Source organism: Canis lupus, chromosome 10 (assembly GCF_048164855.1).
Source record: "Canis lupus baileyi chromosome 10, mCanLup2.hap1, whole genome shotgun sequence".
NCBI lineage: Eukaryota > Metazoa > Chordata > Mammalia > Carnivora > Canidae > Canis > Canis lupus.
This window is the reverse complement of record NC_132847.1, coordinates 73,357,901-73,382,271: the sequence shown is the minus strand read 5'-3', so window position 1 is coordinate 73,382,271 and position 24,371 is coordinate 73,357,901. Positions and strand designations below refer to the sequence as shown.

General features: G+C 38.2%; 1 long non-coding RNA gene across 1 annotated transcript in view; it reads right to left on the bottom strand.

The window, feature by feature from the left end:
- LOC140641949 (uncharacterized) overlaps positions 1 to 24,371 on the bottom strand; it is a 78,431-nt gene that overhangs the window by 38,153 nt on the left and 15,907 nt on the right. The window contains exons 2-3 of the long non-coding RNA XR_012038543.1: positions 17,993 to 18,141; positions 15,315 to 15,596 (exon numbers count right to left, since the gene is read on the bottom strand). This is a non-coding gene — a long non-coding RNA (uncharacterized lncRNA). The remainder of the gene's footprint in view (positions 1 to 15,314; positions 15,597 to 17,992; positions 18,142 to 24,371) is intronic.

Genomic DNA, 24,371 nt, shown 5'->3' with positions numbered 1-24,371 from the left:
ACAAGGAGATGACACTTGCTCCTTCTAACAAATAGCTTCATCCTGTGCATCAGAAAGAAACTCCCACCTCTTAGTGTTTTCTGAATCCCTGCTCTGTGCTGGGCACTGGACAAAACAGTAGGGACATAAAGAAGAAAAACACATCCTTCAACGATTCATAGATCTAGAGACGTTGGGGGTGCAGAACTGCACCCTCCTCTGTGATCCTTCAAATATTTGATCTGAATCTTTTCTTGATCTTTTATCCTTCTACACAAATAGATACAGTTTATCACAAATTACTTATTTCATATTCTTTTCAGATCTTCTCATGTTCTTTTTCTTTTCTGGACATGATCTAGTTTTTCAACATCCTTAATATATGGTATCCCAAAACTTAAATGTTCATTTCTTTGGAACTGTGCATCCTCCCAAAGTAAGAAGTGCACTGTTAAGAACTTATGAAAGATATCTCATGATCATAAGAAAGAACAAACTCGGGAACTCACAGAATAGCCCAGATTTTGCTGGCATGATAGTGAAACTTTCAACAATAGAGAACAGTTGTGGATTTTAGTGATTTGGGCAGCATGGAGCAATGAGATAAACCTTGACCTTACAGCTTAAACAAAACTGAATTTGAATCCTGTTGCTATCATTTATTAGCTGTAATATCTTGGCCATAATATAACACTCTCTGAGCACATTTGATCATATTTAAAACAGGAATATTATCTACCTATTTCATATGGTACCGGGAAGAAAAAATGAAAACAAAATGAGATCATATCTATGTAAGTGCTTCATAAACAATAAAATGTAATGCAAATGTAATATGGTATTGCTATTCTTATAATCAAATGGGTTGACACAGAACAAAATGTTCCATTCTGTAATTACCTGAATTCAGTGAAAGTGCATTATATTCTAACAAATTAAAATCCCAGTAGTAGTAATAGCTACCATTTATTGAAGTTTTATTATGTGCCAGGCAATGCCAGGTGCTTTACAAACATTATCCCATTTGGTTCCGGAGATACAGACAATACTATGAGTTTACCCAACCTGTTTCATTTTCTTCTTGGGCACAAGCAAAACCACATTTCCCAACCTAACTTGTAGTTAATTGGAGCCATGTGATTGAATACTGTCTTACCCAGGAGTACCCATAAAATGTCCTGCGTGGTCTCCCACTCCGTCTTGTTCCCTATTGGCTGGAAGGGTACAAATGCTCAGATCACTTTTTGGTACCATGATCACTGAAGATTACTGAAGATTACAGCTTCTCTGTCAGCCCTTGGTCCCCGAATGATATTATGGATCAGAGTCTCCTCTCGAAAGCCTCCATGCTACCCTGACTTGTTGGAATGTGTTGTGAGCAAGAAATAAACTTTTGCTATGTTAAGCTATTAAAGTTTGGAACCTGTTTATTTCCAGAACATAGCATTAATTATCCTGTCTACTAGAATTCCTTAAAACATTTACTTTTTTTGCCACAATCGGGAAAGAATGTCCATAATATCCCACTACTTCATCTATCAACCTCCCAGCCGCTGGGCTTATGAATTTCATTTTCCTTCTTTCTTGGCCATAGGGATTTTCATCTTCCTTGTTCATTGTTTTATCTTATTTTCCTAGAAGAGGATTCAATCAGTATCTGCTGAATAAATATATAAACTTACAAAAATCTTTTAATGTTGATGGTTGCTTTTAATCTCAGTTTTCCAGATAAGGAAGTAGTAATGCTGACATATGTCTATCTTATTCCAGAGTCTTACACTCTATGCTGAACTACCCCATTTGACCATTCCAAACCTGCCGTTAAAGGTGATGGTCATGTATCAGCTGCAACTTACTATTATCAAGATGTTCTCTCTCTGCTAAAGAACAAATTCTGTGGCTCATACTGATGGGATCATCCCAGGTCCTCCAGTGAGTGAAGTTATGGGATTAATATAGATTTAACATTAACAAATTTTATTCCTTTCTCTTTAGCCAGCCATATAGAACTTGATGTCTCATGGACAATCATTCTTAGGCAACTAAACAAAGAAGCTCAGAGAGAAAAATAAGGAAATAAAATGTTGAAGGGAGGGCAGAAAACCTTACCGATTTTCATTTTCTCCAAGCTATGTTAAGGAATTAAAGGAAAGAACACTATTAACTAAATGCAGTGAATCACATTTCATGCTAATTAAGAACATAAAGAGTGTTATTTCCCTTTTATTTCTTTTTTTCAGATTTAGCAAGTTGAAGTTCAACAAGTTGAAGGCTACTGTATAATTTCACAGAGCTGTTGCATGGTACAGCCTGATTCTAACCTAAGTCTTTGGTTTTAAAATCATCAGCTGCTTCAATTAATATTCTTTCAATAGCTTAGTATCATGCATTTGCCACTACCAACTGGCAACAGAAGCACTGTTGTACAGGGCAATGGTTAAGGGCAGAGTTTGTAAGAAAATCAGAATTTGAGATTGAAATCTGGTTCTGCTATTAATCAGCTGTAAAATCTTGGGCAGTTCAATTAACTTCTCTGGACGTCAGTTTCAATGTATGATGGAGGCTTTGTTAGTACTAATTGAGTTAATATAGTACAACACCTTCATGGTGATTTTCACACATTAAATGCTCGAATAACACGACTATTTGTATCATTGTGATTAATATTCGAGTCAGTATCCCACTGAAAGCTTTTTGATGTTAAAGATTTGTTCTTCCCTCACGAGGACTTTGAGTTCAATAAGAGATACTTTACTTCTGGATTTAGCTCATTCACTGATATAGATTTACCAAGCACATACTAAGTTCCATGCACAGTATTAGATTTCAGGAACAGACATAAAATAGGCTACTGCCATCAAATCTTACTGAAATTACATACCATCAGTGGCATTTAGTAACGAAGGGACAGAGAAGAATAACAAAAAAAAATACCTGATATAAATAACTGATTGAATAAATAAATAAGGAAACTGGAGATAGTAGATCTTCAATGCAGAGCAATTCAAAATAATTTGTGTACAAACTCCAAGGTGATAAAGCATAACTCCCAACTTCTTAAGTGTGGGCTGCACACAGTATTTTCCTTCCAGAGAGTGTGATATTAAAAGGGGAGGGGGTAACCTCGCCATGAAGAAACTTACCTCAGCCAGATGATCAAAATTCACATCAGTAGTAACAAATCATGTTGATGGCATGTACTCTTGATATGATGTGATAAGAATGATGCTTCACCCTTGTGGTCTCCACCTCAACACCCATAATTCCTCTTTAATCATGAACTGCCATTCCAACTAATCTTGAAAACGTCAGACAAATCTCAAATAAAGAACATTCTATAAAATTCCTGACCAGTACTGAAAATCATGAAGGTCAAAAACATTCTGAGGAACTGTTACTGCCAAGATGAGCCTAAGTAGATATGATAACTAGATATAATATGCTATCCTTAAATGGGTTCCTGAGCACTTGCAAAGCAAACAAAAAAGACATTAGGTGAAAACTAAAAGAATCTAAAGTATGGCCTTTAGTTATGTTTTAAAATGAGATACTATTGACTACCAGAATAGCTCAAACTAAAAAGAACAAAAATATTAAATATTAGTATGCGGAGCAACCTACAACCACCTCAGAAACAGGTTTTTGGATCTTACAAAGTTAAATGCACACCTGCTGTGAGACCTAGATATTCATATTCTCTAGATTTATCTCAAATAAATGAAATCATATGTCCACACAAATATTTGAACATGAATGTGTATAACAGCCTTTTTCTGTAAAGTTCAAAAAACTTGAAAATTTGAAAATCCAAATGTCCCTTTTGCAGATCAATAAATAAATAGATTCTCGTACATTTATGCAACAATATTTTCTCTGCGATACAAAGGAACAAACTAATGATGTGTACAAAAAACATGGATGAATCTCAAAAATGTTATGCTGAGTGAAAGATATCAGAGAAAAGTACACTGTGTATGATTCCATTTAAATAATTGCATTCTAGAAAATGCAAACTAATGCATAGTGACAGAAATCAGATCAGGGGTTTCTTGAGAATAGGTGTAGAGTAACGATGGATTACCAAGGGTACAAGAAAGCTTTTGAAAGTGACGGAAATATTTGTGATTTTGATTGTGGTGATGGTTTTATGCGTACATATACAGCTAGCTGTATATGCAGCTTATTATATGTCATCTATTCCTTCAAAAAAGAAAAGTCTGTTCAAAAAATAGTTGTAAAAAATGTGTCACCTACTCTATTGTCAATCATGTCTAATGCTATAAGTGACATATTGCCCCAATCAATACAATAGTTTGAAAAGTATTTTAATCCATTTTATCTATTTTTTTAATTTTTATTTATTTATGATAGTCACACAGAGATAGAGAGAGAGGTAGAGACATAGGCAGAGGGAGAAGCAGGCTCCATGCACCGGGAGCCCGACGTGGGATTCGATTCCGGGTCTCCAGAATCGCGCCCTGGGCCAAAGGCAGGCGCTAAACCGCTGGGCCACCCAGGGATCCCCCATTTTATCTATTTTTTAATAAAATACTAAAAGGAAGCCATATACGTACACTACATTAAAATGAAGCTGTTCTGCTTGAGTGGGTTGGATGTTCTGGAAACGCGGCACTCTTACTGCCCCCTACTTTCCACTCAGTCCTAGCTCTCCTGCATTGCCCTCCACAGAACCTGTGCTGTTATTAAATGGACATCTGCCTCTGTGTTTTATTCTAAGTTGTAAGTTTGCAGGTCTGATTATGCCAATCAATGACCATAGCAACTCTGACAGTATATCATGATGGACTTGGATAAGTCATTTCATTTCTCTGGATCTCAGTCTACCCATTTTCTAAAGAAAATTAGAGTGATGAGCCATATTATTTACAGTTACTTACTTGACAACTATTACCTCTAAATAATTATATGTTTTTAAAAAGTATATATATTGGAAAACCTCTCAAGGGTTCAATGTGGAAAGTAGGAGCCAATATAGGTATTTCAATCAGGAAAGAATTTAATACAGGGAATTAAATTCTGACAAAACCTTTGGAAGACAGGTAGAAATAGAAATGGTCAGGGAAGAGACTGATACCACTTGGAAATCCAAGGAGTACAAAAATATCAGATAATTTCTGCCAATTATATCAGATGCTATGCTAGAACCATTGAAGTAAGCAATTTATAGGAGAATATATGCAAGTCAATGACAAAATATTACACTTGCCATCTACTACTACCAGAGAGATAATGGCTTCTCTTTCTTTTGAGCTTTCTAGATATCTTGCAAATATTTTTCACTGGTAAAAAATCTTAATTTGAATGGGCTAACAGAAAAGTTTAGGAAATGTGGATTTTTGCCATCCAGTTGCTATGATACAGGAAATAGCCTAATATGGTAAAATGCTAACATAATCTAGTGCAGGCAGTATTTAATGTGATGAAGTACCAAAGTTTATTACCAGTAAAATACTAATGAGCAATCACTAAGTATTTGTTCAATGAGTGAATATGTTCAATGTAGCCTGAAATTACAAGAGTAGGCTTTATTGAAGAAACAGAATCCAACCAAGTCTTGAACGATGTGTAAAGATCTTCATAAAAGTCATGTAGAAAGCTCCATATATCAGTTGGCTTTTGCTGCATAACAAATGATTCCAAAAAGTTGGGCTTTAAACAACTGTTAATTTAGCTCATAATTCTCTGGGTCAACAATTTAGTCTGGGCTCAGTAGAGATTTTTTTCTGGTTTTATCTGGGCACACTCAAACATTTGCAGTCAGCTGTCACATCATCTGAGTGTTGGTTTGTCTCTTCAGGTATAATGACTCAGTTCTGCTGCATGTGTACTCTCATCCTCCAGGATATTACACTGAACTTGTTTTTTGGAGGGAATTTTTTGGGGGGGTTTCTTTGGTTTGTTTTGGTTTGCTTCTTTTGTAGCTTCTCAGGGTTCAGACAGAAGAGTAGAAACATACAAAACATTTTGATGTCTAGGCTATGGGACTTACACCATGTCAAATCCAAGACAGTCTCTTGGTCTGAATAGGTCATAAGGCCAGTTCAAGTTTAAGGAGTAGAGAAAGAGTAAATTTATGGCGGATGTAGGTATAGAAAGCCTGAATATGACTATTTTTGCATACTAGTACAGTCTGATAATGGATTTAGTCAATATTTCAAAGCTGTGTAGACAGGAATATTATTTATAGATTGGAAGATCAGGGAGTGTTGGGAGATTAGTTATGTGAACATAGTCCAATTCTGCAGTATTAGGTAGTATGAGGTTTTCAGACTCCTGTGCTTACAACATTAAATAAAACAGGAAGCAAAGATAATCTTCCTCAGTGGCCTTGTTTTATAGATGACAGATATTTGACCCAGAAATGTTAAGTGAATTTCTCAAGGTCTTACATCTATCAGGTCCGTCTGTTAGTCCAGCATCTTGAATGTCATGAAAACACTGTTTTAACTTCTCTGGAATACAGAGTGGATTTAGAAGACACGTGTGTGGATGTATTTGCATAGGTGTGTGTCTGCACAGGTTTGTATTTAGTACATGCGTACACATACAGTAGGAAGAGGAGGCATAAGAGTTCAATTTTGCATAGGCCTATTGCCTAATTTTAATTTGGCTCACCTCCTAATTTCTTTTATACCCCGAGCAGAAGTTATTCCCAGAGCTAATTCATACAAACACTGTTTAGCACAGGCCATCTGCTTGTAAAACCTGTGGCTGCACACAACACGTGTCCTGTAAGGTAACTAGGTTCTGATATTGTTCTAGAATCAATACAGATCCTGCATTCCTTTTGGAAAAGTGAAGAAATAGGTAATGATAATCCTTTCATAGAGCCATTTCCTCTGGCTTATGAAAGACATACAAGACATACCCTTATTAAAAAACAAAAACAAAAACAACAAAAAAACAAAACAAAAAAAAACCTCATCATTGTATTCTCCAAAATGCTTATTGATTCACACTGAAATATATGGAATCTCCAATGTAAAAACAATAAAGTCTGAATTAACGAAAAGTACTAGTTATAGGAAAAATTTAAAAGAAATTTAATATTTTGAGGGATATTAAAAAATGAATAATAGTTCATGCAAGTTTGCTGAGTCAAATAGCTATGATTTTCAGTCCCATTCAATCCCATTCTGTGGATTTTTTTAGTTTCGTGATCTTAGATAATTCACTTGACATCTCTGACACTCAGTGATCTCATCTTTAAAAAGAAAAAGGTGGGTTATAAGAGGAGTTATAGATCCTCTGATTGTTATAATCATAACTAGTGATGAATGCATACAAAACAGTGTGCAATGCCTGGCACAGAGTAAATAATCAGCCAACGTTAGCCAATTATATGGTTATATTATAAAAGTCATGAGAAAAATAGTAAAAGTTTTTAATTAAGCCATTATAATTTCTGTAATTCATGAATTAATCATTGAAGATAAATAAGGTGAATATCATCAAGTCAAGGTGCCAGTAAACAGGAAAAAAACAGTTCCTGTAATTGTGCAAAGTATATGCTAGATATTATATCAGGGACTTCACATACATTATTTTATTGAGTCCTCTTCATTAACCCTATTTTATAGATTGGAAAACTGAGGCTCAGAGAAGTTAGATAAATAGCCTGTAGCCTTTAGCTTAAGAAGCAGGATTTCAACCCAGCTATGGCTGACTTCAAAGCCGTTTATTTTAAAGAAGTTTGGAGATTTATCAGATGTTTTCATGCCCCCAGATCACTTCCTGTTCTTTTCCACCATATTTAACCTAGATAAGCATTCAGAACATGAGCCCTGGATCTGGACTACCATACTTTGCCCCATTAAGTGTTGGTTATAATAACATTTGTTGAGCTTCCCTTATATAGATTGCTCCAATGTAGTCCCTCTCAAGAGTATTTTTATCACCTGAGATTTGAAGACTAATCAGTTGATGAAATCTTGAATTTAAGAAAACCAAACTTAACAGGTCAGAGTACATCTGCATACATAGTCAGTGTTCCTTAAATACCTATAGCTGATCATTAAAGTTCATGTTCCTGTGGGAACAGCAGAGGGTTCAAATGGAGAAGCCTGGTTTTGACCTTTAGTTTGTACCAATTCATTTTAACTCTCTTTTAATTTCTCTTTACTCCTCCCTGAATCAAGGCTTAGAGCATTTTTTAGGATGAGAGAAGAAAATAAGAATTATAAAAATATTTATATTTTCTACATAAATCCCAGGAGTTATTTATATGTGTTAATATATGTTGTATATATATATATGTTAATATATGTTATATATTACTAGACAGTTGACTAAGGCTCATACACAATGATTCCAATACTTGAGCTCAATTTGAAGAATATCAGAGAAGACAATGCCCCCATGATCCATTTGACAGACCTGTAGTAAGTGACAGCCACTTCCCTACTAAGGAGCTCTTCCATCTTTCTTTTGGGAACCTTTTTCCAGGAGTAGCTGGTAACATGTTGTGCATCTACTTTGTAACTTCAACCAGGGAGCTAGTAGTCATTTCAAAAATTTAATTTTAATTTTTATTGTCCAGTTTTGTTAAGCTATAACTGACATATAACTTTGTATAAGTTTAAGGAGTACATCATGATTTGATCTACGTATATACTGAGAAATGATCACCAGGATAAGTTTAGTTACATCCGTCACCTCACAAAGTTAGTCTTTTTTCTTATGATGATAACTCTTAAGATCTCCTCTCTTAGCAGTTTTCAAATATACAATACAGTGTTATTAGCTATAGTCACCATGTTATACATGACATCCCCAGAACGTATTTATAACTGGAACTTTGTACCTTTTGACCATCTTCACCGTTTCTCTCATACCTATCCTCTACCTCTGGCAACCACCAATCTTTTTATTTTGTTTTATGAGCCTTTTTAAAAAATTCCACACATAAGTGAGATCATACAATTGTTCGTCTTCCTCTATCTGACTTACTTTACTTAGAAGGCATTTAAAAAATATTCCCCTCCTCACCATGCATATCCCCTCAGTCACCCACTCTATGGCTCTACAGTTCCCTCTGTCTCCACTGTCCTTTTTCTAGTCCTCTTGAACTTTCATACGAATCTTCAAACCTGTCTTTCCATTTCAGGTCTTACTGCCTCTGCCAGGATGGTGATTGTGTAAAGATAACGTGAAAAATACCATGACCAACAGGGTCATGAAAACTCTTAGTTTAATATCCTTACACAGCTTCTCTTACTTTTAAGACAGAATCCAAACCTCCTACAAACCATTACAGGACCTTTCATAGTGTGAGCCTTTTTTATTTCATCATATTACCTCTCCATTTTAGGCTGTACTCCAGTTCAAGCTCTGTTCCATGAACCCTCCATGTACTCCTGCCTGCAATTTTATTCTCTTCCTAATACCTTTGTCCTTGTGCTCCCTGCCCATGGGTCTCAGTGTAAATGCCACTTCTTGGAGTGACTCACTGAGCTCTAGACCCCTTGATGAACCCTGCACTATGCTCTTAAATCTTCCTGTACTTTTCTTATAATCTTCAGTACTGCATCGCTCATGTTAAAAGCAGAAAAATTGTCTGCTAGACGAACAATGAAGGAATATACATGTGAACTCAATGTTTTTTAAACCATAGTTTGTATTTTTTCTCCATGACAGAGATGATCCATCCCTCCCAGAGCATTTCTTCTAATTCCTAAAAAATGTTCTTGCTCTCAAAAATTTAATGAATTAATGAATTTATCTGAACTAAACTCAACAGGCTGCATTAGTTCAATTCCCCCTTTTTAGGGAGCCGTGAGATATGCTGAAATATAGCTCAAGCTGATTATTAGTTATATAAAAAACAGTATATTTGTTTCTGGAGGCCAAGTTGAGAGGGAAGAAACTCCGGTCCCTCTGTAACAAAAAGAGAGTCCTACATTTGAAATGAGTCCTAACATTCAGCCTCCCTGACCTCTCTTTATCTCTGGCCTCTTAGATTTGAGGCCTGAAAAGATCTGGCTGCCTACAAAGATGTAAGGCTGTAAGTTAATTTATAAGATCGTAGACAGCTAGAGAGTTGGTTTAATTGAAAGATATAATTACCAGGTGTTGAAGGCAAAGGGGTTCATTAATTTCACAGACACTCTGTTGACTGAACTGTCCTCATTTTAATTTTTCACGACACATCAAGGAGGGGGACACCTGTGGGTCATGAGCACAGACCAATCCTGGGCTTGCAGGCACTTAAAATTCCACCCTAGGGGCAAGCAATTTTTCAGAAGTGGAAGGCCAAGTTGTTTTCTCCTGTTTAGAGCTCCTCTTTCTAAAACTCTGAAAAGATCCTTCATTGCCCCCTTGGGCTCTGCAAAACTCTTCATAACTTGGCTTTTGCTTACTTCTTCTGCCTCAATTTTCAATACACTCCCCCATCCCTGTACTGTCTGCTTCAGACACTTCCAATGGATAATCAAATAATAATTATTGTTATTAGAATCATTTTTCATTATTACTACTGCTGTTAATATTTACTATACTCTCTCTGTGTACAAATCACTGCTCTAAGCATTCAATTCCATTAGTTCGTGAGGTCTTCTCAATGACCCATGGCAGGTACTATTCCCATTTTAATGCAGAAGCCTGGGAGCCATACAATTACTTCCCCAAATCAAACAGCTTGATCAAAGCAAGACTTGAATTAGACAGTAAATCTGCCTGACTTCAAAATCTGTCTTTTAAATACAGATTTTTGTTTGTTCCATCCTGTTGTCTCCCACCTCCATTTGTGTGTTCTTTGAGGGTGAATACTATGTCTTGGTATGTGTCCCCAATAAATAGCAGGATGCTGGGCCTTTAGAAGGCTCTGAGGAAATCTAATGAATGAAGAAATGGACAAATGACTTTTTTTGTTCCCACTCACTGATAGGAGCAGCAGCGTCTGGAAAGGAAAAGTTGGTTGTGCCATTGTCATTGCCCAGGTAGGGATGTCAATGACATCACCTCCTAGAAAAGGGGTTTAAAAGTCCAGGGTCATTACAGTGAAGTCCTCAGAGATTCCAGGGAGTCTTATTTGAGGAGTAGGATGGAAAGGGCCTTCCTTACACATCACCTTGCTTGTCTTGACCATACAAGTCAGATGTTCTCCACTCTGATAATATACTTCCTAAACATGGGCATACCAGTATCTGTGGGAGTCATGAGATATTCTTATATGCATGGGATTGTGAGGACTTTTTTTTTATTAATATTTGACTACAATCTAGAAGACTAAGAATAAATGTAATGGCAATAATAGAAATAATAACCACTAATTATTAACTACTTTATGTCTGGTGCTATGCAAACATCATTATTTCTGGTATCTCACAATACTATGAAATACCGATTAATATCAGCTTCATTTAACCAAGAAACTAAGAACTAACTCTCCTTCCATTAATTATTACCTTTAAGAAGAGGAATTCCAACTTATACATTTTTTGTAAGATTTTATTTGTTTATTTATTTGAGAGAGAAAAAGAGAATGATGGGGGGTGGGGGGTAGCAGAGAGACAGGAACAAACAGATTCTACCCTGAGCATGGAGCCCCATACGGGGCTGAGTCCCATGACTCTGAGATTATAACCAAATGGAAATCAAGAGTCTGATGTTCAACTCACTGAGCCAGCCAGCAGAATCCCCTTGGATCTTTCTAATGGTAAAACCCTGTCATATTTTTTCAATAAATATCTCACTATTTCAGCATCTTAATTTTTAAATATATTTTTTAACTGTGGCTGTTGAATGAATATGTTTCACATAAAGTATGCAAGTGTATAGCCAAAATAGGGAGCTATTTTAATAGGAAAAAAACTGACCTTGAAATTGAATATCCCCGATGTTACTGGCCCAAATTATCCACATACCCAAGACCACAGCAGAGGCTGACAGTTCAATTAACCATATATTGGGGAAAATAGCATTGATTAAGTAGGAATCTTAGGAAGTGGTTAATTACATTTCCTGGATAACTGAAGACATTTTGTGTTTCAGCCCATCTTAATGAAAATCTAAATATATCAGACCCTTTGCAGAGAACAGATCACAATGCATTTATTTCTGTGTCCTTGAAGCTTACTTAATCAGGCTTTGCAGAACATACACAGTCTTCTTTAGTGTCTCTGCAATTATTGCCGTGCTTAGTAATGATTTCTGATTTTAGAGAAAAGATCATTTCCTAATGTTTGCAATAAGACTATGCTATGACATCATAACACTTGAAACTATATCACATCAGAGAATCTGTATTTAATGATTGCCAATTCATAGATCCTCAATTTCATTCTTCTATGTCTCATAGATGTCTTCTTTTCAACTTTGTTTTTGTATACTTATTCTGAGTCGGATACAAGTTTCCTTTTTTTAATTTTTTTTTTTAATAGGAGAGAGAACATGCACATGTGCACATGAGCAGGGGAGCGGCTGAGGGCAAGAGAGAAGCAGACTCCCCACTGAGCAGCAAGCCCAATGTCTGGCTTGATCCCAGGACCCTGGGATCATGACCTGAGCTGAAGGCAGGCACTTAACTAACTGAGCCACCCACGAGCCCCCATGTATAAGTCTCAAACTCCTGGAGTTGATTTTTAAAAAAATAGATTTTTAGGCATTTATAACCTTTTCTGCTTATTGATTCCTTGTTTTTTCTGTTTTTGTTTTTGCTTTCCACTATGCAACATATTTACAGCACACATTTATTCCTATGATTAAAATCCAAATACATGACGCCCCACCAGTAAATATGTACAAATATTGCAACGTTGATATCAGTGCCCAGATCCCAATTATTCTGAGTCTCTTCTTCTGTATTCCCCAGTTCCTCCACCACCAGGGTGGTGATGTTTTGCATAGGTTTAGGAGAAAGTCTACTTACTATCTATTCTCTTCAAGGTGTCTTCTTGCCGTCCCTGCTTCATTAGCTGTGGCTATCCAAACCTGGTGACTACCCAAGCACACAGAGTAAGCAAGCTGCACTCTGGCCCACTGCGGACTACTAGGGGCAAGGACCTGTCCACAATTTAAAATTCATCAGGTAGCCTTCAAAGCAGAGCTGATTTACCCCTAGAGTCTTAAATAGTTTTGCTTGACTTACTCTACTTTCCACTCTTTCTTTATGATCTCAAATCTAACTCTGTCACAGGGTGGAAAGAACATGTGTCATTTCTATTGTCCCCTCTCCCAGAAGCTTCTGGGATGGAGGTGAGAGGAAATAACACCAAGAACAACAAATCATTTCTTGTTCGTGTGGTGGTTTTCACTACATACAGATGATGAGGCAGACTTTGGGGCAGCACGATCTTTCTAGGAGTTAACACCTGTGAAAGAATGAGCGTAGAGGTAGAACTGGGTGTAGGAGGAAGGTGAGCTGCTATATAGGCCCAACAAAGCTTCTCTCAACATTGTAGAAAGCTCTAGAGTGAGCTTTGCCCATGAGAGTTCTGATACTGGGCTGAAATGGTCAGGCCTTTGCATCCCTAATTAGTCACAAGTGAACTGACCTCAGAAGCACATGACTTCAATGAGGTGGTTCTCTGCAGTTGAGGCTGACTCTGAAGAAAATGATAATTGGAAGGCGTTTGTAGGAAGACAGTTCTTCCTACAGCAGAGCAGCCACTCCTTTCCTGATGGAGGAGCGGGGCTTTGTCTATCATGGCTTCCAAGCAAAATGACTTCTCACAGCTCTTTAATGGAAATAAATACATGGGCATTGAGATGATGTCTAACTCTTCTCCCGGAAGCATCTGAGCTCTAGCACCACCACCCCAACCCAGGAGCTTTCGCCCTTATATTAGCTTTAAGTGTATGCAGATTTGAAGACATCTATGGGAAGAACATGAACCATTATAGTATTCTTAAGATGTATCAAGTGTAAGGTCTCAGTCCTTCTCACTGAGGAAATGTGAATGTTCATGCTCCACGCAGACACTGAGTGGAGCCAGAAAGGAGTTGTCCACTTGCCAGGCTTGAGTTAGATGGATAGAGATCAAGTTCAGAATTTAAGAACATACAAAACAAAGAGAGAAAGCTTGGGAACTTACATGGTCAGAGCCAGACTGCAAAATCAGGGCCATAGTTCCCTATGATAAGACTCATTCCAAGATAGAGACTCATTACTGAAAGCAACATAAGGCCAGAAAAGTGAATTTTGACAGGAAAGAGAAAATCCAGAATCATCTGACATGGATCTTTACATTCTACTAGTATTTGCATTAGTACCATTGATACACTTTTTTAAAACAGTTTTTTGGGAACATACTATGTATGAGGCACTGTACTGGATCCACTCTACACACTAACATGATTAATCCTTAAAATAAACCTATGATTTAGGAGTTATCCTGTCTGTTGTAGAAATTCTTATTTGTATTACAAATTTGCCCTGGGTCAATAGTTAGTAAATGGTGGAACCTCTCTTCTCAGCCATATTCTGCTGTACCCAGAGGGTAGAAGGAAGACCAATAATTCTGAGTCACAGAGAACAAATTTAGGTTAAATACAGGAAACATTATAATGATAAGAAATGTCCAAACACAGAATTGGCTGCCCTGGTGGAGATCTCTCCATTACTGGAAGGGTTCCAGCAAAGGCTAGGTGGCCATCTGTCATGCTGATTGCAGAGGCAAATCTGACTGGCTAGGAGGTTGAACTTAATGATTTTACAATGTCTTTTCCAATCCTGAGGCTCTAATTTAAAATCCCTGGTAACCCCTGCAATTTCCATTCCAATTCTGTTTCTGAGTCTTTATACAGCTGACTTGCTTCTCCAATATTTAGACTTTCCCTTGATTTAGAGTGAACACTTCCAGTTAAGAATGGAATTTGGATAATTTATACTTTAATATAATTCTTATTGGAAAAAGATAGATGCTCAACTATATACTATGCCAGCATAACCAAGATAAAGCTAGGCTATTCTAGGGCTTGCCTCAGCACAGTGTCACATTTAGAAGAAACTCTAATTTTATATGAACAAATATTTGAAAATTGAAAAGGCTATTTAAATCTTTAATAAAGTTTCTAAAAAATAGATGCCAAGCATAATACTTAAAGAAAAAGAAACTCCTTAAAGTAGTTTTTCTCAATGTATTTGTCTTCTACTTAAGATGAGTAGGAACTGCCCCTAAATGTTTCCCCTTTTCAAAAGCCTCAAGCTCTCAAATTCTAATCCATGCTCATCTCTTTATCTTAAAAATAACTCTCTGCCCTTTCTTGTTTAAAACAAGTATTCTCTCCCTTCCTTCTGATTTTTCATTGTACCCATTAACTCTGAACATCATTTTCTTAGAAGGCAAGAAAGAAGGGAGCTTCTGAATACTCACATTTTATAATAAAACTTCAGTGAAATGTTTAAGAAGGTCCTCAAAGAAGGGAACATGTCTACAAGCACCAGCCATAGGTCCTTCTCATCCACAGCGTAAACCCCTACTTCCTTCCCTTATCCTCTCTTACAGGATCCAGTGGGATCTTCTAAGGGCTAGACATTGGCTATGCCCATTGAAGCGATGTCTAACAAACCTAGATGTGAGTGACCTAGACAAGTCCAGAGTGTCAATTGTGTTGGTTTCATATTCAGTCACCTTCCAATCCTGTTTGTATTTCTCCTGAGAAGAAAGGAAGATGGAATGTTGATAAAGTTTTTGCCCACAGTTAGTTGCTGTTTCTCTTAAGGTTCAGTTTGTCCCTGACATTTCCCCTTCCTTTCATGGGTCCACAGTACGCCAGGAACATTTTCTATTAGGGCCCATTTTTCATAGTGGATATGATTTAGGAGATACAGCTTCTGGCTGTCTCTGAAGCACCAGTGGATGGAGTTGTAACAACTCATTTCTGTCTATCTGGGTCACATTTTGTCTACCTGGGTCTATGTGGGTCTCATTTTGGGGGATCCACGTCAGGCGTCTGTAGTATCTCTGAATTCCTGCACATTATCTGGAGTTTCAGTCTGAGTTCCACTATTTTGTTTGTTCCAAGGGAGACATCATGCTCACCCTTATTTTTTTCTTTTTTCTTCCTTCCTCTAATTAGCTTTACTAACAGCAAAAATTCAGACATTTCATATAGGTAGTGAAATCTGAAGTAGTTTATAACTATGGGCTATAAATTGCTATTGCAGTGACCTGGTCTAGGAGTTTCTGATCCTCCAAGCCACCTTCTACCACCTGCTGCCCAATTATCAGCTGCAAAAGTCTCTCCATTCTGGAAGAGTATGCAACTCATAAGTCCCTTTCCTGCCCATGTGCAGCTATCAACTAGACACAAACATCGCAGTCTCTCTTTACTTTTTCTAGGAGATTCAGTCAGGCAGCCCACGCCAAAATAGATTGCATAGAGTGCATAAATAAATCCTAATCCTGGACCCTGTAGACCTACTTAATTGCCAATATTTCTCCTCCTTCCTCAATCTCTTGGTTCACTGCAAGTTTTATCCACAGCTCAATGTTTCATGTACTTACTTTTTCTCCTTACATTGCCATTATAGTTATCATTGCACATCATCACGTTTCTTGAAGATGCATGCATGTCTTTGTATAAGGATCATAACTTTAAAAATATTAAATAATTGAAGATTAATCCTGACACAGGGCATCAGGTCTTTCTGTTTAACAGCTGAAGTCATGAACTGCTTTGTAGCCCTATCAAATACACAGTTTGTAACACACAGACCCCACTTTGAAATTATGGAATTATTGATAAATTGTTTTTAATTTGAATGAGTCACATGGTGTTAAATATTATGCATAAAGAGAGACATTGATATTTTCTATGGTGGTATTTCTGATTTGCAGATTCCAAATTCACAAGATGCTATCATACTGTAGCCTGTAATATCCGTTCCAAAGTGTGCTTGATAGAATACCACAGAGCTGGATCTTACTCCTCAGAATCTTGTCTTAAAAATCTGACCTAGGACAAAGCCTTGAATTAGTCCATTATGCTTACCACTGATCACCTGTCCCTTTTGAGAATGGTCTATAACTCTTTAAGATACTGAATCTCCATAGGAGCCAGGTTAAAATAGTAAATATATCCAGTCTAAAATTCACTGTGGTATCCATGGAAATGCATGGCTCCCATTGTGAGGAGCCTAGTTGACAGATGGCCCCAGTTATTGACCCACGGATCTGTCACCCTTGACACCATACTTCTTATGGGACGCTCCCAGCCAATAACTAAACCCAATGAAGGTACAATTGCCAGCTCATTTTTGTGGGTTGCAGCACTCCTCTGATGGGTGATTTTGACCCATCTTGAAGCCTTTTTAAACAAATACAGACTGAGGATGTTCTTACCCAATTCTCCTTCCTTCCTGTCTTCCTTCCCTGGAGTCAGACCTGCATCCCAAACTGAAGGTTCTCCCTGCCTTCTCCTGCTTGTTCCCTATTATCCCTCATAGGCATTTCTACCTCAATAATCTCTTGCAATCGAATCCTGTCTTTGTGTACACTGCTTCACAATAATCTCCCTTAGATTTACTCAGTTCAGTGAACATCTGTGTTTATTTGCCCAACTATATTGCCTAAGTACCATAATTCTGACTTCAAAGTGGGGTCCATGATGTCTTTCCAGCAATGAGGAGGCATTCCTAGGACCACTGTTGCTCGTGTTGGATCAACATCTATCCTGTGTGCCACAGGCCCATTAATTTGGCAGCCTTGAAGAAAATACCCTCTGGGCTCAGTTGCAGGGTGATGGTTTTTTAAAGGAGTTGAATCAGAATATCGTACTTTTTATCCCAAACCCCAGATGTATCTTCCAGAATGAAGCTGAATAATGTTTAGCTACTCCATTTTAGTACAATATGTTGCATTTGTAAGGAACTCTGGTCTGCCATCCAAGAAATTTTCATCTTATTTTATAGTCTCTTGTGATTCTTCAAACAAGGAGTTCATTCTTAAAACACAATAAAAATTTCTTGAAACTCAATTCTTTAACTTTTCCAACAATTGTTAAATGCCCCCTACTCTGTACAAACTTGCTAAAATTCTTTCATACTCACCCAGTCCACCATGGCTTATGTGATTCTTAATCCCTGCTCACACTCTTCTAGATTCTTCTTTTCCTCCCCAGAGCAGCCTTGCCCTTTCCAGCATATGTAAAATCAACATTTTGGTTCTCCAGTCCACCATTCATTCATTGTCTCTTTCTCTTCAAAAACAGAAAATGAGGAAGAATGTCAGAATTCTGCATTAACAGTCGTCTTTGTTCCTGTTACCCCCTCACACGGGTATAGGATTATTCCGTATCCAAGAGCTTAAACTATAGTACCTTCTCACACCCCAGCAGACTTGCGGCCAGTGAGAAACTCTCAGCTAACTTCTGGGTTCTTCCAAGTGAGGGATACGTGAAACTAGCCCAAATGTTAGCAATTCAGCACCTTTTATGATGAAAAATCCCTTCATCCAAGAAAATTTAGGCGGCAGCAGGATGCGTGGCCTTGTGGCTAATTCAGCAGTGATCTCTCATTCGCACCACTGAGGTCTGGCAGCTCCAGTGGAGGCTGGCGAGGCCAGAAGAGAAGGAGGTACATCCCTGCAGGCTGGTCATGGCCCTCCTCCTGTCAGCGCTCCCCGCTTCACACCCCAGAATCAATCCTGGCCACCACTGCCCGCTCGCTACTCCTTGGCCGGCATTGGTATTCCTTTTGCCTTACCAGTCTGCACTTAGATTTATGATTTATTTAGAATTGGATTACATCAAGGCTCAAGGCCAAGGCTCCATAATCCGTCACCGTCTCCACCGTGGCCAAACACAAACATTTGTTTTAGCTGCATCAGCATCCCTAAGCCCTGTTCGAAGGATACCCGTTGTCAATCGCTATAGCAACCACATCTTCTTGTGTTTTTTTCTTTGCCTCCCTCCTTCCCCATTCCAAATAAAAGCATTGACTCCATCAGGTGATAGATATTCATAATTTAACAGAATGGTGGCAAGCCTAAGTTATGCTGTTGAAATACATCACAGCCAGAGTTGCTTTGCTATTTGTTTTTGTGCTGAATAGCAGCAAGTGTTTTAAGTTATGGGCCTTACACACACATAAGGAGAAGAGAGGAGGTATATGCAATTGTCGCCAATATTGATGATGGCTTCTCACCCGCCAAGTGAAGTCTCATGACACAAAATGAGGGTGCTGCTACCATAACTGCTGCTAATATTTTTCTACTTTATTATTGTTTACAATTATAGTGAAAACCCATATTTAATTTTTCAGGAGCTCATCACAGTTAACAAAGGGCAAACCTTATCCAAACATTACAGTATTTTGTTAAATGAGGTATTTATACTCTGTTTTATGAATGAGGAAATATAAGTGTAGAGGCGTGAAGTAGTAAGCCTGTGCTCATAGCGTTACTAAGGCACAGAGAACTGAGGGCAGATCATCAGATACTAAGCTGAAAGCCCCTTCTCTTAAACTATCAATGCCTCCTTCACAAAGGAGACATCTATATGGACTAATTCATACAGTAATTTAAAAGTGACTTGGAGAAGGGCATCAGGAGTTTGTCTTGATGAAATATATCTCTATGAAGCTGTACAGAAGTGGAAGTACAATGGGTTAAGTGACCAATACTTTTGGGGATCAGGAGCATGCTTAGGTATTGGAGAAATAAATCAAACAGCAAGATATATAAAAAGTGAAGTGGATTGAGGAGACCTAGCTTTTAGTCAGGTTCAGCCATTAAAGATGACTCTTAGAGTCATTTTTTCCTAACAGTTTTTGTGTGTGTGTGTAAATTGTGGGAATTGAAAGAGATTATTTTTAAGTTGGAAAAGTTGCAATATTCTCAAATTCTATCTTAAGTGCACATTGCATGCTTTACTTTGAGCTTGACACCCTGAGGAGTGAAAACAGAAGAAAAGAATGAAATGTCTATCCTCCGGCATCTTATAAATAATGTTCACAGGCTCAGACATACCACACCAAACAAAGGGGTGTGAAACTATACTTAAATGTGATGTGTTAAGGTTCAGATGTAAATGGTATAGTTGGCCCTCAAAGAAAAGTATTCAAGGAGGGTTTGGTTGATCAGAAGATATCCATGGTGTAAGACAGACCTGACTGCATGAGGAAGGGCAAGAGAGATTTGAAGGTGGGAAAAAATGGACATCCACACTTCATAGGAAAGGCAAAGGATGTGAAATCCCAGTAAAGGGAGTGAAACAGAACACCTCCCTTTAGCTGTTAAGTGTTGACTTTTCTGTACCACAACTTTCTGCTTAGTTGAGAACCTTAGAAGTTGGACCAAAGCCAGGTACAAAATGAACTTAAATTATCCTCCATTTATTCAAAATTCAACTTTTAAAAATTTATACTGAAGGAGGTAGCAAAGGAGAAGGAAAAAGAATAGAAAATAAAAAATAAATAAAAGATCACAGTATAATTAGTATAGAAACAGAGATTGAATCCAATCAACTAAATATGGAGGGAAAAGGAGGCACAAGAAATGAAGCGACTCTTCCAATGGCATACAGTGACCACACACAACATTTGTATCCTCATTCTGGTGCTCTTAGGCTCTGCAGAAGCAAAGAAAGGAAACCGAAAAGGAAGACAGAAAGAGTAACCAAGAAGGAAGAGATGAGTAGGCGGAGAAGGACCAGAAAACTACTCCTGTGGGATTCCTGCAGATACATGTGCCTATCAGATGAGGGAGGGCTGATTCAAAGCTGCCAAGACCTGGTGGGAAACAGAAATGCTGCTCATGCTCATCACCTTGAGCACTCCTTTGAGTCTCTTGATGGCTGACCAACATAGGAGGTCACCAAAGTTAGATCTCTAGTCCATCGGTCGTCTGTTTCTGTCTGCGTTGGATCCCCACTTTGGGTACTTTACGTGACACAGGCAATTGAATCAGAATAAAAATGGCTTTCAATGAATGGCAATCTGGACGAGTGCTTCTAAAATGAATCACATTAGGAGATATAAAAAGTTCCCAGGCCTGTACCTACTTGAAAAGATTCTTAGTTAATTGGACATAGTAGGAAGTAAGATTAGTAGCTTTTTGTTCATTTATTTACCATTTACCCATTTTATAAAAAGTGAACTTGAGGGGTGCCTGGGTGGCTCAGTCAATTAAGTGTCTGCCTTTGGCTCAGGTCATGATCCGAGGGTCCTGAGATAGAGCCCTACATCAAATTCTCTGCTTATCAGGGAACCTGCTTCTCTCTTGTGCTCTGGATGCTGCTCTGCCTAATTGTGCTGTCTCTCTCAAAATAATAAATAAAATATTTTTTTAAATGAACTTTATAGTAATCTTAATCAGAACCAGTATCTGACTATCCCAGACCGTTGCATCTAGAATATGAGCCAACAGCTGAAATGAATGGGCATCAGGGTCAGAATTAGGGAAGATCATTGATGATTTACTCCTACATTGGAGCGTTGAGGATTTTAGGGAACTGTGTATCTGTAATCTGTATCTATTACCCTTTCCCATCAGCACTTAATGCCCTTCCAGAGATGATGGGTCTCCTAAGAAAAAAATCATAAGAAGTTAATTCCAAAGCCTCTGGAATACATCACCAAAGGGAACAAAATACTTACTTTAAAGGACTACAGGGGTCACTCATAATCTGTTAGGTATCTGAATTCAGAGATTTGCAGCCCACACTGAAGGTCACTTATCCCTGACACTGACTGGTTTGGATCAAAAAAATAAGATGACTCAAGGAGAAAATGGAGGTCCCTCAGCTAGTCATACCCTTAATTTCCCCAGGCTGTCTTTACACAGGTAGCGTGGTGCTGACTTTTCTAGGGCCCAGATCCTGAGCCTGAACTGTACTTGCCTACTAATAAGAATGGACATGGGTAAAGAGACATTTATTCAGAGACAGACTGAAACAAGGTCCTAGGGGTCAGTGGGATTCCCCTTCCTATATTTTAAGCTGAGACTATCAGCACCTTGATAAGAGCAATCAATGACTCTGACCCCTCATGAACTCTGGAGTGTTGAGTCTCTACCTCTCTTCTGGGCAATGCTAACCTCTGTGAGTCACACTCCTCCAGAGGGACAGCTATACAGAAGCTCTTGTCCCATAAACTGAATGAGTTGCCAACAGACTAAGGAGAATTATGGCTGTGCTTGAGGACACTCCGAAGGCAAAACATCTCAGCCTCTGCCACAGTACCTGTGGGGACTCTCTTTGAAAAGTGCTTATGACAGTGGTAAAATTGATGGTGATTATAATAAGCTATTTGTGTTTACTATTTGCTAACATTTTGTAGAGATATATACACTAACTTGAAAACAATGAAAGCTTTTACTATTAATATGCATTAGTATAAAAACTGTTGAACTAGAGAGTTGCATGTATGACATACATTTATATAGTTGCATTATTATATGCATAGATAAATATATGCATGGTATAAGTTGAACTAGAGAGTTGAACAAAATGTTTTAGAAGCACTGATTAGAAGGTAATCTATTCTTATAAGGCAATGGTAGTGGGATTAAAGATGTTTTAAAGAGTCTGTGCCTTCTGAATCAGATTTTGAGGTTGAGGTATTTAGTGGGGTTGAGAATATTGGGGAGAGGCTCCTTACTGGAGGAGAGCTTGGGAAAACAGACTCAAGAGTTTCTGGATTATCCACCTATCTGAGAGACATTGTCTGGTAGGGCTTGAGGGCACAGCTGGGGCAGCATAAGCCAAACTGGTAACATCACTTCCTGAAACCCTTCCATGGCTCCCTATTGTCCTTAGGACAGAGTTCAAACTTCTTAACCTGGCCCTACAATGCTTTCAAGACTCCATGCTTCTCTGTCTAGATCTTTACCTTATGTCCTACCCTCTCCACTTTAGCTACTCCTCAGCCCTGTTTTTTTCACTCATCTTTGAGTTCTAACAGGGATTCTTCTGCCTGGAAAAACCTCCCCCTTAATCTTCACCTTGTTAAAACCTGCTCATCCTTGAGATTTCAGCTAAAATACTGCTTTTTTAAAGTGACATTTGTAAGTCTACAGACCAACCTGAATTTACTCCTATTTCCTCTTTCGTAACATTCATCATCCATGTATTTACTTCTTCAGGGTTTCTATCCCTATTAGACATCAGTTGGTACCAGCATGCCCTTGGTACTTAGTATCTTCCTTAGCATCTAGTAGGCTTAAACAACAACAACAACAATAAAAACTTGTTATAAGAGAGAATAAGGCCAGATTGTGAAGGACCATTAATGGCAGCATCAGAACTTTATCCTGCAGGTAATAGGAATTCAGTGTAGATCTTTTTTAAAGAGCTCAAAAATCATTTATTTATTTATTTATTTATTTATTTATTTATTTATTTATTCATTCATTCATTCATTCATTCATCCATCCATCCATCCATTCATTCGTTTGTTCATTCGTTTGTTCATTCATTCATTTTAGAGAAGGCACACAAGAGGTGGGGAGGAGCAGAAAGAGACTCCTCTCTGAGCATGGAGCCCAACATGGGGCTGGATCTCACAACCCTGAGATTATGACACTGAGATCATAACCTGAGCTGAAATAAAAAGTTGGATGCTGTACTGACTAAGCCAGCCAGGCCCTCCTCATTGTGGATTTTATAAACGAGGGAGAAGCACTGTCAAAGCTGAGCCCTTGAGAGCTCTCTCTCTGTTTGGGTGGTGCTGAAATCAGCAGTGGCTGAGGCTTCCAGCATGGAGACTCCCTGATTGCATATCTTAAGAAGCCATGTTAGCTAGTCTGTCACCAGACCAGAATCCTGTATTGTTGTTGCTATTTTTACTGTAGAAAATGATTCTTCTCCAGCCTCCCTCCCCTATCATAATCCCAACTGATGAAAAGTACAGCCAATCAGGTAAAGCAAGGGTGAAGGAGGAAGAGGAAAAAACCTTTCTTCAATTGCTTCCCAAATCTCCCCAGTGCTTTGATTTGCTTTCAGAGAACCCTTTAGCTCAACAAACAATTGCAAACTACCCGGTTGCAAGGTAAAATGAAAAGCCCACAGGCATTAATTATATATAGAGATATTTAAAAAGAAGCTACTGCTTAATTATTGTTTGCAAATCTCAGTATTTAAATTGACTTATTTGCAAATGTCTGTTTAGAAATTGACTTTGTAATTATAAAGTCAGTGCAGGGATGTCTCAGGCCCTGGAGGAGTCTCTAACGAGGAATGATAATGTAACAGCCAGAGTGAGACGTCCTGAGCTGCATTTTAATAACTAGAGGTGGTTGGCAGGGGGTTGTGATACTTAAAGGAAAATCCGTAAACTGGCAAAGAAAGGGGCCAGGGTCTCCCTCTTGCCAAAGAGGGATCACCGGAAGAGACAGGAAGGTACAGTCAAGAAGTATAGAATTCTAAGAACGTGGCAAGGGTGGGGTTAGAGCTCAGGGAGAGTGTAAGCATGTGCTGTGTTCAGCATGAGA